General features: G+C 45.0%; 2 pseudogenes; both read right to left on the bottom strand.

The window, feature by feature from the left end:
• Positions 1 to 567: 567 nt before the first annotated feature.
• Positions 568 to 2382, bottom strand: LOC101545184 (40S ribosomal protein S24-like; annotated as a pseudogene).
• A 736-nt stretch (positions 2383 to 3118) lies between these two features.
• On the bottom strand, positions 3119 to 6083 carry LOC101544913 (elongation factor 1-gamma-like; annotated as a pseudogene).
• Between the last annotated feature and the right edge of the window lie 13146 nt (positions 6084 to 19229).

Genomic DNA, 19229 nt, shown 5'->3' with positions numbered 1-19229 from the left:
GCTCTGGAGGTCTTCGGCCTCGGAAACGCTGCTCAGGGCAGGGAGGGAAGCTCGAGCCCACCCCCACCCCCCCCCCAGGGCCCCTGGGGAAGAGAGCCAGGTCTTCAGGCAAGAGACTCTCTGCCTCTTCTGCCCAGATTTCCCATTTTCCAGTAGCTAGGCAGTACTAGACATCTTATAGCCTAGTTCTCCCTCTGGGAGAACCTGGCTAGCTACTGAGAGTTTCCTGCCCACATGGGAGAGCCTTGCAAACTCCCCATGATGTATTCATATGCCAAAACCAGTAACAATGCTGAGTCCCACTCCCCTGACCCTGAAAGAGCCTCCAATGCGGCATCATTGGGAAGGACAAGTAAAGAGAGGCTTCTAAAATCTCAGAGCTAGGACGAATAAAGATGTTACTGAGACCGCTCGAGAAATTCGACCGATGATCAATGGAATGATGATGATGATGATGATGACGATGATGATGAATTTATAAAATTAATCCTTTTGAAAAATTCTGCACAATAACCACAGAGAACGTTACTGCCTAATATTTACTATTTCTGTTCTTCAATCTCCAGTTCACTTCTTTTTACCAGTGCCAGCCCTGGCCTTTGCAGCCATCCGGGCTTTCTTCATTTTGTTCTTGTGGTCCTTTATCTGTCTTCTTGAGGTCTTTTACTTCTCATATAGGTCATGTCTTGCCAATCTATGTCTAGCCTTGGTTTTCTTGGCTTGAAATAAAGAATCCTAAATCATGCTAAAGCCAGTTGCCTTGTCACCACCCAAATGGGTTCTGAATCCAAACAAAGAGATGACATCTGGGGTGGCCTTGTATATTTAAACAAATTTCTCTCAAACTTTTGTCATAAGTACTGTGGCCTGCCCAGAGTGAAGTGCATTGGGACCATTTACTTATACTGAAGGAGTCTGTTGGTCATGACCTTCCTGGTCCGGAGAGTGACTGTGTTGTTCCTGGCAGCGGCTATTGTTCATGACGCCCTTCTGTGTTCTTCAGACATAAAGGAGGTCACTTAGCATTATAATAATTTATCTGTACATTTGCTTAGATTTTCTAGGCACATATCATTTGTGCACTATAACAGTTCTTATTTCTTCCTTACTCATCCACTTGCATTTTATTTTTCCTTTTTATCCTCTCCCGCCCTTTGCTACTCAACCTTCTCCTCCTTTTTCCCTCCTCCTCTCTCCTCTTTTTCTATCATCATCATCATCATCATCATCATCATCATCATCCCATTGATCGTCGAATTCCTCTTTTTGTATATATAAGGGATTGGGCCACAACTGGCAAAGCTCAGGAGCTATTCCTAGCTCTGTGCATAGAAGTAACCCCTGATAATGCTCCAGGAACCTACGTGGTGCCAGAGATCAAACCTGTGTCAAGTACATGGAAGGGCCCCCAAACACAATTTTAAAAGACATTCATGGCCCTATACCCACTGCAGCTCTATTTACAATAGCCAAGACCTGGAAACAGCCAAGCGCTTTATCCAGAGGTCTGTTCTTGGGTGCTTGGGATAGATGATACGATTATAATTTCTAGGCTATCTGGGAAAAAGAGCATCACAACTGATGGGGAACTATGTAAAAGCATTCCATAGAACATCAGAACAAAGATGCCCATTATTAGAGTACCTGTAACACTGTAATGGAGGTCTCAGCAACCTCAATGTTTGCAAAGAAAGGAGAAGAGATGCCAGAGAGATAGGGCAGGAGGAAAGGTGCTCGCCTTCCATGCACCTGTCACGGGTTTGGTCCCTGGCACCATGCAGGTTGCCTGAGCACTTCCAGGGGTTACTGCTATGCACAGCCAGGAATAGACCCTGAGCACAAAGATAAAATGTGCTGTGCTGCTCTTACACAGAATGAGTTGTTTTGTGATTATTTTCTGTATTTGTATCCACCCACAGGATGGTATTTGAAAGCTTCTGCCCTGGTATTTAATGCCTGCAAGGGAAAAACAAAACCCTCTGAAGTTCATAACCACATCACCCCCCTGGCCACCTCACTATCTTTATAGCAGGAGAGCAGACCATCGTGCCAGCTTCCCTTGTTTTCGGACTAGGGACTTCCACTTAATATGCACTGGTGCACTGCAATTCAACCTGATCACTAAAAGAATGTTTGTTTATTTTGCCCTCATTAAAATAAAATTAACATCATGATTTTACTCCCATTTCACCTCCCAAATTGTCATGAGAGCTGTGAAACTACAAGGCAGGAAAACAGCTCCTAATTCTTAGAATGGGCCTGACTATTCCTAGCATAGTCCTTTAGGTTATGACTGTTCTGTCTCTTTATTACTAGGTCCCTCGAGCACAGCTACCCTGTACCTGGTGGGCACTGTTCTGCTCTAACTATGCTCACATTCATCTCTCCAGTATGCAATTTCACTGCAATAAAACTGTTTGCTTTTACACTGCTTGTGTCTTTCCTTAGAATACTTTTCCCTCTTTTCTTTCTCTCTTTCTCCCTCCCTCCCTCCCTCCCTCCCTCCTTTCCTTCCTCCCTCCTTTCCTCCTTCCCTCCCTCCCTCCTTTCCTCCCTCCCTCCCTCCCTCCCTCCCTCCCTCCCTCCCTTCCTTCCTTCCTTCCTTCCTTCCTTCTTTCCTTCCTTCCTTCCTTCCTTCCTTCCTTCCTTCCTTCCTTCCTTCCTTCCTTCCTTCCCTTTTATTGAATCACCATGATATACAGCTAAAAAGTTGTTCATGATTGAATTTCAGTCATACAATGTTCCAACACCATCCCCTCACCAGCGTATATTATATTTTTATATTTTCCCACCACCAATGTCCCCAGTTTCCCTCTTGCCCCCACCACCCCAGCCTGCCTCTATGGCAGACACTATTCTCTCTCTCTCTCTCTCTCTCTCTCTCTCTCTCTCTCTCTCTCTCTCTCTCTCTCTCTCTCTCTTCCTCCCTCCCTCCCTCCCTCCCTCCCTCCCTCCCTCCCTCCCTCCCTTTCCCTCTCCATTTCCTTTTTTTCATTTTAGGCACCATAGTTTGCAATATTCTTACTGAAAGGGTATAATGTATATCACTTTACCTCCTTTTTACCTCCTTTCAGCACTCAGTAGCTCTTTTTTTTTTTTCAACAAAGGCAAGAGATGGTCACTTGAATATCTTGCCCACATGCTGGAAAGCCACCTCCCAGGAAAACTACTCTCAGACCAGTGTCTTGGTCTCTTGGCTGCCAGGGTCCAGCTTCCGCCATGTAGATGACTGTAGTCCGCCTGCCAATCAGGACTCAATCCAGAGACCAGCTCTTGGCCTCGAAGACTCAGATTCTAAAAATGGAGCTGCTGATGTTGGTTCCAAAGAGGATGACATTGTCGAAGGCATTGTTCCTTGGCTTGTCCAGTTGCTGGAACATTCCACTAATAGGGTTGCAACTCATGAAGTTCTGGGTGAGCTCCTCAGGGAATTGGTACTGGAGACCCACAGGGACCAGCCATTAAACTGCTCCTTATTAAAGTGCTCCCCCAAAGTACAGCCGGGCCACGAACAGGATGTCTCCACTGGAGTACTTGCATTTAAACTCATCCAACACAAAGGTACTCTTGGACAGGTGAGCAAAAGGGTCCTTGGCCTTCAGCCTTGCAGTATATCCACGCTTGCATGTCCTCCTCAGAAACAGAGGTCATTGCCTTCTCCTCCTTTCGCTCGGCCTGGGGCTTCTGACTCCTCCTGAGAACCCTTCTCCTTCCATGGAGCTTCCTCCTTGGCTGGCTCCCGGCAAACTTCTTCACACCAAACTGGGCCATCTTCTCACAGAGCTTCACCTCCCCCCTAGACGGCAGGAAACCCTCCTTTGGTTAATGCAGGTGAGGAAGCTGCAGTTGGTATTGGGAAGGACTGGCAGAAAGAAGGCTCCAGAACCTGTTTGTAGAGTCGTAACAGGGTGCAGACACCTGGGATGTGGGTCCGGGGCACGCGTTCATCTATCTACCAGCAAAATCCTTGTCTTCAAGTGGACATCCATCAGCCCCGGAAATCGCTTCATCTCCTCCTCTGCGTTCCCTGTGGCCTGCTTGTGGCACACAATGGCCAAGGTGGGGAAAAGCAGGTACTGGCCAGGGGGCACAAAGCTCACCCTCTGCACCACCTAGGCAGCTGCCTGGAGGGGAGGGGTACTTACCTGCAGCTCCTCGTAGCTCACGTAGTAGGCAAAGGCATTGCTCTCAAACACACAGAAGCCATTGTCACCCTCAAAGGCTGGAAGAACCTTGCCGGCTGGAAATTTATGCAGAAATTCAGGGGTGTGATTGGTTTGGTCCAAATGAAAATGGAGTGGTGCGGAGGGCATGTGGACCTGTGGCCACTGGGCTGTGCCACTGCAAAGGGCTGTGCGGGGCCTCCAGTTTCCAGTGTATGTGGACGGGGTCCAGCTGCCATGGTGATTCCGCAGAGATAGAGGGAGCACTCAGTTCGTATGCACAGTGATCATTTCCGCCCATCATTGTCATAATGGTCCCTTCTCTGTCCTAGCCGCAGCCCTCGACCCATTCGTGGCGAGCTGTGAAGCTGGGCCCTTTACAAGGCAGAGGCTGTGGGGTGTGGGTGTCTGGGCCTGTGTCTCTTATTTTCAATTCCCCCCACTTCCCTTCCATCCTCTCCCCTTCTGTTGTTGCTATTGCTATAACTGGAGGTCACATACACTTGATTGTGCTGCTTGATGGGGGGGTCACACACTTGGTCCTAGTGCTTGTACACCTTTAGTTATGGTGCTTGCACACACACACACACTTTTGGTTGTGGTGTTCACTGGGGTGCCACACTGGATTGCAGGGATCAAATGCTTCGTTGCTATGCTTGCCGGGGATTACACAGCTTAGTTGCAGTGTGCCACAGGCTGTGTTGTAATGCGTGGGAGGTCACACCCTCACATGAGCTACCAGGGGTCCCAAAGGGCAGTGCAGTTGCATATGAGTCTTGTGAGGAGGTGTCAGGGACTGAACTCAGTCATGTCTCTGCCTCTGAGCTCCATTTCCAGACCCAATTTATCCTTTTAATTTATTAGATTTTGCTTGCTTTCTATTAGCAGAGAAGCTGTTGGTACGTGCTTGCAGAATTAGTACTGTTGTATCTTGTTTCTAAATTGGCATTTTTATGTTTTGATTTTTAGCCCACTCTCAGCTTAGTCCTAGCTCTGTGCTCAGAAATCACTCCCGGTGGGGTTCAGGGGCCTGTTGGGGACACCAGGGATCAAGCTGAAGATAGCAAGCACTTTACCTCTATACTATCTCTTCCCAGCCCTGAAGTTTTGCCTCCCCCCCTCCACACACACATACACCTTTTGGTCAATACCCAGCAGTGCTCAGGGCTTACTCTTGGCTCTGCACTAATGAATTATTCCTGATGGTACACAAGAGGCCATATGGTCACACCCGGTGATGCACAGGGGTTACTCTTGGCTCTGCACCTAGGAATTACTCCTGGCTCAGGGGACAATATGGGATGCTGGAAATCGAACCTGGGTCGGCCTCGTGCAAGGCAAACGCCCTATCTGCTGTGCTATTGCTCCAGCCCTCATTTTGTCTTTTTAATTACAAAAGTCTCACTCTGTTTCTGATATGTCTAGCTCTAAGTTTACTTTGATATTAGAGTAGCCTCTCCTGTCTTCTTTTGGTAGTATTTGTCATAAATATTTTTAATTAGTACATTTCATCCATAATACTTAATGAATAAACATGCCGTGTAAGTATAGTGTATAAATATACAGAAAACTTTATCTAAACACAATGGTTTACAAAGTTATTCATAATACAATTGTTTCAGATATTCAGTGTTCCAACACCAATCCCACCACGAGTGACCTCTCTGACAATGCCCCAAGTTTCTCACCTACCTCTCCAAGCCTGCAGTCTTCGTAGACACAAAATAGTTTACACACTAAGACAAAATTACTCTTCTATTAATAATTCTCTTGGTAGTGAGGACTGTTGCTGTGACGAACAGGGTGGCACATGTGCCCTGGCTCTCTGCGGTGGCACACTCCTGCTGGCTCTCTGAGGCTGCACACTCACGCTGGCTGTGGTGGCACACTCGTGTTGGCTCTCCGAGGTGGCACATGCATGCTGGCTCTCTGAGCTTGCAAATGAGTGCTGGTTCTCTGAGGTGTCACAGAGTAGCTGTGGTGTCAGTACTCTTGGCTGCACGCACTGCTCATTACTCTGGTTTACACGCTGCCTTTTACCATCCACCCACCCCAAGTCTGCCCCTTTAGCAGACACAAAATTATTTACTTCATGTTGCTTGTTACAATCAAGAATTATCAGAAAATAGATCTATAAACGTCGATTTGTGTTCATTGTTGTATCTCACAATGCTGTTACTATTGCCTGAAGGTTTACTGAGCTGGTTGGTGCTAACTGAGCCTTCTTTGTTGTTTTTTGCTCCCTGAGGTTGGTCAGTCATCTTCTATGCAATTTTCCCATCAAATTTGTTGTGTTCCTACTGGGCTGTCAGTACTGTGAAATTTGGAGGTGTTGAGCGGCTGCATAAGCAGCGGTACGCTCCGGGAGCTGCAGTGGTTTGCTGATTCGCAGCTTGATGAGGTTCAGTTGTGAAGCTGGCTGATGCTATGCTGAAAAGTGTTGGGTTTGGGCTTCCGGAGGTAAAAGGAGAGGGGTAAGGGGTGTGCCGGTTGCAGGAGTGGGAACCTGCTCACCCCCATTCTGAGAAGGTTCCAGAGTACTCAGTTTGGACTGGTCTACTTGGGAAGTTCAGTGACTTGGTGTTCTTATCAGTGATAGTTTTGGAGCTGGACTGTCTCTCCATTTTCTTTGTTTTGTTTTTTTTTTTAATTTTAATTTTTTTTATTTTAATGAATCACCGTGAGCTACAGTTATAGACTTACAAACTTTCATGATGGCGCTTCAGTCAAACAATGTTCAAGTACCCATCCCTCCACCAGTGCCCATTCTCCACCACCAATGTTCTCAGTATCCCTCCCCCCACTCCCACCCCTTCCCACCCCCTGCCTCTGTGGTAGGCATCTTCCCTCTTACTCTCTCTGCCCTTTGAGGTGTTATGGTTTACAATATAGGTATCAAGCGGCCATCATGTTTGATCCATAGTCTACTTTCAACACGCATCTACTATCCTGAGCAATCCCTCCAACAATCATTGACTCAGTGCTCCTTTCTCCATCCCAGCTATCTTTTCCCCCAGCGCATGAGATCAGCTTCCAGCCATGGGGCAATCCTCCTGACCCTTATTTCTACTGTCCTTAGGTCTTAGTCTCATATTATGTTACTTTATATTCCACAAATGTGTTTCTCCATTTTCAACTCTTGGTTACTGTAAAATTGTGGCCTACTACATCTTTAAATATAAAATTTGTCTCTTGCATACAAGAGAAAATTCATGATGCCAATATCTGCCCTTTTTTATTAGACTTTTTATTTCTTTTTTCTTTTTGGGTCACACCCGGTGATGCACAGGGGTTACTCCTGGCTCTGTACTCAGGAATTACCTCTGGCAATGCTCAGGGGACCATATGGGATGCTGGGAATTGAACACAGGTTGGCCGTGTGCAAGGCAAACGCCCTACCCACTGTGCTATTGCTCCAGCCCCTTTATTGGACTGCTTAATCCATTTACATTTAATGTTAATCCGTTTACGTTTAATGTAATTGCTAATTAGGTAAGGTTTATGTTTTATGCCTACCATTTTGTAATTTCTGTACTATGTATTCTATGTCTTTCATGTGCCATGCCTTGCAATTATTACTGTTGCCTTTTAACTTAAATAGTTTATGTCTTACCATCTTAGTTGTTTTCTTGTTTCTTTTACTATGTTTTTTTCCAGTTTTTTTCTTAGTTTCTTTCCTAAGTGTTATAATTAACTTAAAAAAAAAACTAGTTTGAATTAAGAACATTTTTTATTTTCGTTTGGGGGCCACACCTGGTGGAGCTTGAGACACCACATAGTGCCAGTAGTGCCAGGAATGGAAACAAGCCCCCGACATGCAAAGCATGTGCCCCGGCCCTCTGGGCTTTCTCTCAGGGCACTAAAAGCAACTTTATTTCAATATTTTATTTATTCATTTATTTACAGTTCTGGAGATCAACCCCCTGGCCTCACACCTGAAGGGAAGTGCTCTACCTCTGACCTGTGTTCCTGACCCCAATTTTATTTCAGTCTTCTACAAAAGGATGCCTTAATGTTGCTCCATTCCCACAACTTTCTTTGTGCTATAATTATCATACAAGAAATTACATTTACATACATAATTAGCCCCTTGGCAGAGTTTTATAACTTTTTCTTTATGTGGCTGTGTCCTAATTGTTTATTTGTCCTCATCCCTTTGTTGCTGCTGCTGTGATGTGTAGGGCCTCCTGCTTTGTGATGCTGGCAGTCCTTGATTGCTGTGCACTGAAAATTGCACAATGTGGATCACTGACATTCATGTCTCATGTCTGCAAGGGAGGCACTCCATCCCGGGCCACCTCCCAGGCCTCTGTGAGGTTCTTTCAAATTTGATAGGACAAGGAAAGAGAGGCAAAAATATAATTATTTCATCTTTTATGTTTACCTATGTAATGTTACTTTCACTGATACTTATTTTGGTCTGAAAGATTCACTTTCCTGTTCTTGCCCCTTCTTTTCTTTTTCCTTTTTGGGTCACACTTGGCAGTACTCAGGGGTTACTCCTGGTTCTACACTCAGGAATGACTCCTGGCAGTGCTCAGGGACCATATGGGATGCTGGAGATTGAGCCTGGGTCAGCTGCGTGCAAGGCAAATGCCCTACCCACTGTACCCTGCTGTACTATTGTTTCAACACCTTCTTTCCTCTTTTTCTATCTTTCTTCTCCCTCCGTCCCTCCCCCTCCCTCCCTCCCTCTCTCCCTTCCTCCCTCCCTTCTCCCCTTCCTCCTTCCCTCCTTTCCCCTTTCCTCCCTTCCTCCCTTCCTCCCTCCCTCCATTCCTTCCTTCCATCCTGGGATCAACCACCAGGTTTCATGCCTCCAAGGCATGTACTCCAATCCTTAATACTATGTCCCCAGCTTTTCTTTTCTTTTCTTCTTTTTTTTTTTTTTGTCTTTTTTGGTTCACATCTGGTGATGCTCAGGGGTTACTCCTGGCTCTAAACTTAGGAATTACTCCTGGCGGTGCTCAGGAGACCATATGGCATGCCAGGGATCAAACCTGGGTTGGCTGCATGCAAGGCAAATGCCCACTGTACTATTGCTCTGGCCCCTTTTAAGGTAGTATTTTTTTTTTCTTTTTGGGTCACACCCGGCAATGCACAGCGGTTACTCATGGCTCTGCATTCAGGAGTTAGTCCTGGCGGTGCTCAGGGGACCATATGGCATGCCAGGGATCAAACCTGGGTTGGCTGCATGCAAGGCAAATGCCCACTGTACTATTGCTCTGGCCCCTTTTAAGGTAGTTTTTTTTTTCTTTTTGGGTCACACCCGGCAATGCACAGCGGTTACTCATGGCTCTGCACTCAGGAGTTAGTCCTGGAGGTGCTCAGGGGACCATATGGGATGCTGGGAATAGAACCGGGGTTGGCCATGTGCAAGGCAAATGACCTACTCGCTGTGTTATCACTCCAGCCCTCTAAGGTAGTTTTTTTTTAATTGAAATTTATTTAGAAAGATGTGAGGGAAGAGAAAGGGTGAAGCATGTATTCAAGAGAGCATAATCTTCTCCGGAGTGGAAATAGGCACGCAAAGAAACATATAGACAAGCAAGCAAGGTGTGTGTTCAAGGGAGAACGTGGCTTGAAGAGCAAGCTCCTTTAGTATTTCTGTAGAGGGCAGGTCTACTAGATGAACCTGGGAATATTAAAATTTTGTAAATATAGTTTTTCTGAGTTATAATTTTGAGCTGCTAGTCTTTTTACTATCAGGACTTTGGCTGTCATTATACTACCTTGACTTGAGTCAAACCAGCTGTTACTATTATTGTGTCTGCCTTGTAGATAATGAGCTACTTTATTTTCTTGTGACTCTCATCATTCCCTATTCGTCTTTGAAAGCTTGATTATGATGAATCAATGTGTGAATCTTTTGGGGGGAAGGGGCCTACATCCAGCTGTGCTCAGGGATTACTCCTGGCTCCATTTTCAGGGATTACTCCTAGTGGGGTTGGGAGGGTCACAGCGGATGCTGGGAATTGAATCCAGGTTGGCTGCATGCAAAGTAATTGCCTTACCCACTGTACCATTGCTCCAGTCCCATATGTGAATTTTTTTTTTTGAGTATTTTCTATTTGGAGTTAGTCATCTTTTTGAATGCATAGATTAGTGTTTCTAATAAAAACTGGGGGCCAGTGCTTGTTCAAATTTTATTTCTTTCATTCACTATTTCTTTTCATGTATACTTTTTGTTTACTTGTTTTGAGGGAGGGCCACGCACACAATAGGATTTGGGAACTATTCCCAACTTGGTGTTCAGGGGTTACTCCCACAGGAGCTTGAAGGACTGTGAAGTGCTTCTTTCCCTCCTTCATTCCCTCCTCCCCCTTCTCCATCATTTCTTCTTCTCTTTTTCTTTCAGCAAGAAGGGAAACCAGGGTTTCAAGTATAAAAGGCAGGCATTTTACCTCTGAATCATATCCCTGCTCAATATTTTCTTCCCCTTTTTCTCTTACTTCTTCTCCCAAGTTCTCATTATGTGTATGTTGGTACCGTTGATTATATTTACACATTATTACTTTTTATTTATGTTCCTCAGATTAGACAATCTCATTAACTTATCTTCAAATGTGCTTGCTGTCTTTCTTTCTTTCTTTCTTTCTTTCTTTCTTTCTTTCTTTCTTTCTTTCTTTCTTTCTTTCTTTCTCTCTCTTTCTCTCTTCCTCTTTCTCTCTTCCTTTCTTCCTTTCTTTCTCTCTCTCTCCCTTCTTTCTTTCTCTCTCTCTCCCTTCTTTCTTTCTTTCTTTCTTTCTTTCTTTCTTTCTTTCTTTCTTTCTTTCTTTCTTTCTTTCTTCCTTCCTTTCTTTCTTTCTTTTCTTCCTTTCTTCCTTTCTTCCTTTATCTTCTCTCTCTCTCATTTTTTTTTTGTGGTGCTCAGGACTTATTCCTAGCTTTGTGCTTAAGGATCTCCTGGTAGTGCTTCAGGAAACCATTAATTGTTTCTTTTTTCAATCAGACTTTCTATTGAAACTCTCTAGTGAATTCTTCATTTCCATTACACTTTTCAACTATAGAATTGCTTTTTTGGTGGGTGGAGGCACACTCAGCGATACTCACGGGCTCTTCCTGCCTCTGTGAGCAGATGTGACTCCTGGTGATGCTTGGGGAACCATTTGTGGTTACCTGGACTCAACCCACAGTCATCTCAGGTAGCTTACCTTCTGTACTATCTCTCCAGTCTAGACTTTTCTATTTGGTTTTTGGTGTATGTCACACCTGACTGTACTCAGGCCTTACTCCTGGCTCTGTGCTCAATGTTCACTCCTTGAAGGCTTGGGGGACCATATGAAGTGCTGGTGATTAAACCTGAGTCAGCCGTGTGCAAGACAAGTGCCCTACCCCACTGTGCTATAGAATTTTACTCATGACTGAGTTTCAGGTATACAATGTTCCAAAACCAATCCATTCACTAATGTCCACAGAATTTTTGTTATCAAAACAGAAGTTTCCCTAGAGACTGGAGAGTAAGGCACTTGTCTTGCATAGAGCTATTTCAGCTGGGACCCTGGTTCTATCCCACATATGGTCCTCTGAACATCACCAACGTCACTACTGGGCACAGAGCTAAGACTAACCCCAGACCAGTGGTGGATTTAGCCTAAACTACCCCCTACCCAGAAAAAAATTTTTTCTTTTAGTAATTTTTATCTGTAATTTTAGACCTCCTCATCACATTTACCTTTCATGCTTTAGACATGGTTTCCTTCAGTTCTTGAAACATGCATAGTAGCTGATTCAAATTTTTTTAAATTGAATTTCTGTGAGATACACAGTTACAAAGCTTTCATGATTGAGTTTCAGTCATACATTGTTTCAACATCTATTCCTCCACCAGAGCACATTTCCTGTCACCAGTGTCCCCAGTATCCCTCCTGCCACCCCAACCCCACCCCATCGCCCACCTCTGTGGCAGGCACTTTTCTTCTTACTCTCTCTTTACTTGGGTTATGATGGTTTGCAATACAGATACTGAGAGGCCATCATGTTTGGTCCATTACCTACTTTGAGCACACATCTCCCACCCAGAGCGATACCTCCATCATTGTCTTAGTCGTCTCTTCTCTATTCCAGCTCCCTTCTCCCTCAGCACTTGAGGCAGGCTTCCAGTTGTGGACCAATCCTCCTGGCCCTTGTCTCTACTGTCCTTGGGTGTTAGTCTCATACTATGTTATTTTATATTCCACAAATGAATGCAGTCATTCTCTGTCTGTCCCTCTCCTTCTAACTTGCTTAACATAATAGGAGCTGATTTACAGACTTTGTCTAGTGACTGGAGAAACAGCTGCATGAAGCTTTGCTTGTGTGAGTCCCAGGCCCAATGTCCCCTGAGCATCACTGGGAGTGACACTTAAGCAATGCCCTGAACACTGCCAGGTATATCTCAAAAACCAAAAGGAAAAAATGTAAAACACAAGTCTAGGGGCCAAAAAAGTAGTACAGTGAGTAGGTAGAGTGCTTGCCTTGCACATGGCCAATCCATGTTTGATCCCCATCACCCCATTTTGTCCCCTGAGACCACCAGGAGTGATCCCTGAATGCAGAGACAGCAGTAAGCCCTGAGCATTTCTGTGTGTGCCCCTCCATTAATCAATCAATTAATTAATTTTTAAAATAACAGCCACAAGTTTGTCTAAAGAATTTAGTTGTCGTGATTGTTCAGGAACAATTTCTAATGACCGCTTTTCTCTCCCCATGTGTAACGGCTGTAGTTCTCTGTTGCTTTGCTTGCCTCAAAATTTTGTTGTTGTAGCTAATTAGAGAGAACAGAAGGGAATGCCTTGCCACAGTGGCAGGGTGGGGTGGGGGGGAGATGGGATTGGGGAGGGTGGGAGGGATGCTGGGTTTACGGGTGGTGGAGAATGGGCACTGGTGAAGGGATGGGTTCCCGAACTTTGTATGAGGGAAGTATAAGCACAAAAGTGTATAAATCTGTAACTGTACCCTCACGGTGATTCTCTAATTAAAAATAAAAAAAAAAAATTTTGTTGTTGTTCGGAATTGGCCATTTAATTTCGTTTAATATGACACATCCTGGGCTTCTGTTGGTTGCTTGGTTTAGCTATTTATTTTGGATTTCCAGTAATCAAATCCAGGCCCTCAAAAAATGGCTTGTGATTATTACTGAGCTACATGCCTGTCTTCAAAGTGATAACTCTTTGAAAACTCAGAAATTTCTTCTCTCTAGGTTTTTGTTTGTTTGTTTGTTTGGGGCACACCAGGTGATGCTCAGGGATTACTCCTGGCTCTGCACTCAGGAATCACTTTTCATGGTGCTCGGGGGACCATATGGAATGCCAGGGATTGAACCTGGGTAAGCCACATGCAAGGCAAACGCCCTACCCGCTATGCTGTACTGTCACTCCCCTCTCTAGGTTTTGATGCTGATTATTTCCTTAACGATTGTTCCAGACTAACCATGTATTCTTTGTTTCTGGACTAATACTCTATGTGGCTACTGAAGTCTATTTCATTAGCCTCATGCCCACCCAATTGATCAGACAGAGATTTCCTTAGATACTTGAACAACAACCCCCCCATCCCACACCCCCCCAAATGTTCCAGTCTTTGGAAAAGGGATACTCCTCTTGTGTACTGGGGCATATTTCTAACATTAACCAAGTTTCATGCAGAGCCCAGCATGAGCCATAAGGCCACTCAAAGGCCCTGATCATTTTTAGTCAAGGGTAGGGAGATGGAAGGTGGCCCACACCCAGCAGTGCTCAGGGCCTCACTCCTAGCTCTGTGCTTTGGGTCACTTGTCAGGATGCTCAGGGGACCATACAGTGCTGGGGATTGAACCCAGGGCCCCTACATGGAAAGCACGCGCTCAGCCCCAAGCCATCTCTCTGGCCCTCTGATCTCCTTAGCCCTGTTCGAGGGTTTATTTTCCAGGTCCTATCTCCTCATCCCCCTGGTTTTCTTTTTACAGTTGTTGGCATAGCTTCCTGTTGGCCCTTTCTTGGGATCGACTTTCAGACAGCTGTGAGGTTACTGCAGTCGGCTGCTTTTAGCAATCGCCTAAGGGTTGAGCTTTTCTCACTGAGTGAGCTCTGAGTCAAGTCAGAGACAGACTAGCCTCGAGAAGGGGCTTTTTCCAAGGACCTGTCAGGCAGGTCAGAGAATGGCTGACAGGTCACCAGGATGGGCTCGGTGGGAGCCCCAGGCCTGTTCCCACAGAGCCAGGGACTTTCACTGGTGACTCCTGCTGGTGACTCCTGCTGGTGATTCCGGGGTAGTCACAGTCACAAGGCCTGAGGTGTCTGGTTTTCAAACAAATCAGTGGTGCCTGGAAGCAGGGACCGGAAGGCGGCAGGTGAGAGGGTTCTGAAGCTCACCTTCTTTGGTGTGACCATTCTCCTTCCTTGCTGCAGCCTGGTAGTTCATTTCCAACGTTCTGAAAAAGTTGGGGGATGGGGTTTCTTTATCATTTTTTCCCAGTGTATTCATCTCTTTTATGGAAAAGTGGGGTTTTGGAGGTCACTCCCTCCCCCCCACTCTGAAAGTGCTTCTCTCTGACCTGAATTTTAATTCTATGTATATTTTAAATACCAAGTTGTTTCATTCAGTCCATTTTAATATAGATGTAAGCAACACTTTGTGCAGGATCGTCCCTCCTCCACCTTTAGTACTCTCTTTTCTGCTGTCAAAGAACCCACAAAACTACTTTAGTATGTCTCTTCATTTCCATCTGTGAGAATGAATCTTCTGGGGCTGGAGAGATAGTACAACGGGTAGAGTGTTAGCCTTGCACACGGCTGACCCAGGTTCGATGCCCAGCACTGCCAGGAGTAATTCCTGAGCACAATTTTAGGTGTGGCCCAAAACCAAAAAAAAAAAAAAAAAAAGCTTCTCAGTTTTTATGTGACTGAATACATTTTCATTTTGCTTTCATTTTATAGAAGATGTTTTCACTGAGGGCCCAGAGAAATGACTCAGAGAAGTGACTCAGAGAAGTGAGCAGGGACCGTGTGTATCATTGGGTCCTGCACCACCAGGGGGAGAGGAGGATTGGGAAGATACTCTTACGGGTGGGTTTGGATCACACCTAACGGAGCTCAGGGCTTTCTCCTGATTCTGTTCTCAGGGAACCAGATAGGGTGCCAGGGATTGAACCAGGGTCAGCCACATGCAAAGCCTTACCCTTTGTACTATTTCTCCAACTCATTGGGGAGATACTTGCATTGGAAACAAAATTCTAGGTTTACACTGCTGAGGATTGGCAGTCAGTCCATTGAAACAAAGCTTCTCTAATGCCTGTTGAAAAAATCATCAATGTAATGGAAAACAACTTTAAGTGTGTTTCTCTTCCTTCAAAAGTAAAGGAAAGCAAAGTAAAGCTGACATTACACCTTTGTTTTTGATTTTCAGGTTAATGCAACTGGATGTGCTTTTCTTTTATTTTTTATTTCTTTAGTATTTTGGGATTTTTGTTTTTGTTACTGTTTGTTTTGGAAACATACTCTGCAATGCTCAGAGCTTACTTCTGGCTCTGCATCCAGGGACCACTCCTTGTAGTGCTCAGGGGATAGAACCCATGTGTGGCGCCAGGGAGAGAATCCAGGCGGCTGCATACAAAACAAGCACCCTACCCTCTGCACTATTGCTCTGCCCCCAAGTATATTTTAATCTCTTCCTTGGCGTTTCCAAGAGTTCTTGGCTTTGATAATTCAGTTACATTCTCTTCAACTATGCTGCTTTCCTCGTCTTTTTTCTCTACTCAAATTTAATTCCATGTGTGGAATCATCTTTTTCATCATCTTTCAGGTCTCTTCGACGTTAAACTGAAGGGCCAGGAAATAGTACAAGGACCCTGGACTCAGGTGCTCTCCCTGGCACCCTATGGCCTCTCAAGCATCACCGGAGCATCGCAGGGCCTGGACCGGCATCAGTGCTTCGACCTGAGCGATGAATCTCTGGCGGGGTTGGTAGTAGACCCAGATCCTCTGAGTATTGCTTAGGAGGTGCTTTCCCACCCGCTGGTGCCCTCAGCCCCACAGATTGTTTTAATGGGTGCCAGGCCTTGGGTTTGAAACTTATAATCTGAAGGTCTTGTTACTTTTCCCCAGAAAGGATTTCCTTTTGCCTGTGGCAGCCAGTAGGAATATAGATTACCTTGATCTAGTTTTAGTTTCAATTGCTTTGAAAGCAAATTTTAGTCTTCAGCAGGGTCAGACGACTTCCATTTCTGGCACGTCCTCCTGGGATAGTGGTCAGAACTCTGGGACTTAAGACTTCTTGCGGAGCCTGGAACGCCAACATTCCTCTCCCTGGAGGCACAGGGGGTGAGGGCCACTCGCCACGACGCTGCTTGCGGAGAATCCTCTGCAAAGGCCTCAGGACTCACTCCCACTTAGGACTCAGCTAGGATCCACCAGGAAGAAGCTTGGTCTCTAAGTTCTCTGTTTCATACCTCCAAGGAGAGCTGGGCATCATGCCAGGCTCACTGAACACCACTCCCTGTGCTCAGGAATTTTGGCTCTTCAAATCCTAGCTATCTTTAAACAAAAATGGCAACCTCTAAAAAAACAACGTTTTGGGGCCGGAGCAATAGCACAGTGGGTAGGGCGTTTGCCTTGCAAGCGGCCGACCCGGGTTCGATCCCCGGCATCCCATATGGATCCCATATGGTCCCCCAAGCACTGCCAGGAGCAATTCCTGAGTGCAAAGCCAGGAGTAACCCCTGAGCATTGCTGGGTGTGACCCAAAAAAAGCAAAAAAAAACAAACAAACCAAAAAAAAAAAACAACGTTTTGTTTTTAAATAATTTTATGTTGCAGAAAGTTGAAAAGTGGGATACAATTTCTACAAATCCGTCATCCAGTTTCCCCTAATGTATTATTTATTTATTTATTTCTAAGAGTCATCCCCAGTGGGGCTGTGGAACACAAGGACAATTCTAGAGGACAAGCCTGTGTGCCCACAGACAATAATTGGGGACCCCCAATGTGTTCAGAGTCCTGTTACCTTTGTAACAATTGAAAATATGGAACCAGAGCTATAGAATAGTGGGCAGGGTATTTGCCTAATACACAGCTGATCCAGGTTCTACGCCCAGCATCATAGGGTCCCCCAAACACCACCAGGAGTGGCTCCTGAGTGCAGAGCCAGGAGTTATTCTTAAGCATCATACAGGTTGTGCATCCCCCCGCCCCCCACACACAAAAAATGAAAAAATAGTGAGTGAGATTTAACCCAACACTATGAACTCACCTACACACTGTTCAGATTCCATTAGGGCTGTCACAGTGTCTTGTTTTCCCTATTAAATAGCTTTTATATTTTATTTCAAAATTTCTTTTTAAATTGCATCACCATAAGATTCAGTTACAAAGTTGTTCATGATTGATTTGGTTTCAGTCATATAATGTCCCATCACCTGTCTCTTCACCAGTGAACATTTCCCACCACCAATGTCCCCAGTTTCCCTTCTACCTCCTTCCCCTCAGCCTGAGGCAGACACTATTCCTCTCCTCTCTCTCTCCCTCTCCCTCCCTCTCTCCCTCTCTCTCTCTGTCTCTCTGTCTCTGTCTCTGTCTCTGTCTCTCTCTCTCTCTCTCCTCTGTCTGTCTCTGTCTCTCTGTCTCTATCTCTCTCTCGTCATTAGGGTTTGCAGTACAGGTACCAAGAGGTTATCATGTCCATCCCTTTGCCTAGTTTCAGCACTCAGTTCGTGTCCAGAGTGGTCATTTCCAACTATCTATGTCATGGTGGTCCCTTCTCTATCCTAGCTGCTCTTCTGCCCACCACAACTTGTAGGAAGCTTCCAACTGTGAACCAGTTGTCTTGGCCCTTGTTTCTACTGTCCTTGGGTATTAGTCTCATACTATTTTTTTTTATATCCCACAAATAAGTCCAATCATTCTATGTCTATCCCTCTTCCTCTGTCTCATTTCATTCAGCATGATACTCTCTCCATGTCTATCAATTTATAAGCATATTTCATGACTTCATTTTTCCTGGTGTCGGCATAATATTCCATTGTGTAGATGTACCATAGTTTCTTTATCCAGTCATCTTTTCTTGGGTACTCGGATTTTTTCCAGATTCTGGCTATTGTGAATAATGCTGCAATAAACATAAGTGCAGAGATGGCTTTTCTGTAGTGTGTTTTTGAACCCCTGGGATATATTCCCACAAGTGATTTTGCTGGATCATATGAAAGCTCAATTTCTAGCTTTTTGAGGAATGCCCATATTGTTTTCCAAAAAGGCTGGACCAGTCAGCATTCCCATCAACAATGAAGGAGAGTCCCTTTCTCCCCACATCCGCACCCGCACTGGTTGCTTTTGTTTTTGTTTTTGTTTTTGTTTTTGTTTTGATATGTGACAGTCTTTGTCTTTTCCCATCTGTAAAATCTAATCAAGGCACCATCTTGTATTTGTTTGCATTGTCTGTAATGATATTTATTAGTTTTTGTTATTTGCTTTTTGCCTGTTAAATAGTTTTTTAAGTGCTGGCCAGGTGTTTATATATAGAGTATCTCTAAAATTGAGTTTGTATTGTTTTCTCATGATTAGATAGAATTATTGGTTTTAGAATTGTGTGGGCAGTAGGGAGAAGGGGGTTATCACAGCTGCAAGCTATCCTTCTCATGATACCATATCAGAGGATGCTTTTTTGGGTGTTGGCCTTCCTAGCAGAACTAAGGGGCATCAGAGGTCAGAGGTCCATCTTGGTGCTATTTGGTCAAGCTATGCAGGCTTCAGGCTTGCTGCTAAGCCTGGTAATGCAGAGTTGCTAGGAGCTAGTGGTACCACGGTCCTGAAGAGCTGTATCCTGGGGTGCTGGGGTTTAAACTCGGGGCCACTGCATGCAAGGCATGTACTATAATCCTTTGAGCTATCTCCCAGGCCCCAAGGCACACTTTTGTGGACAGAATCATTTCTGTTTCTCTCCCCTCTCCCCTCAATTCATATATTGAAGCACTAATCTTTTTACTTCCAAGTGATGAGAAGGGAAGGAGAGGTCTTCCGGAAGTAATAAGGTTCAAATGAGGTCATGAGGGTGGGTACCTCATGATGGGATCAGTGCCCCAGTAAGATTTAGACACCAGAGAGCTCAGGTCCTCAC

The sequence above is a fragment of the Sorex araneus genome, chromosome 8, assembly GCF_027595985.1.
Source record: "Sorex araneus isolate mSorAra2 chromosome 8, mSorAra2.pri, whole genome shotgun sequence".
NCBI classification, from domain to species: Eukaryota; Metazoa; Chordata; class Mammalia; order Eulipotyphla; family Soricidae; genus Sorex; species Sorex araneus.
Note: the sequence above shows the minus strand (reverse complement) of the source record. Positions and strands in the feature narration are given on the sequence as shown.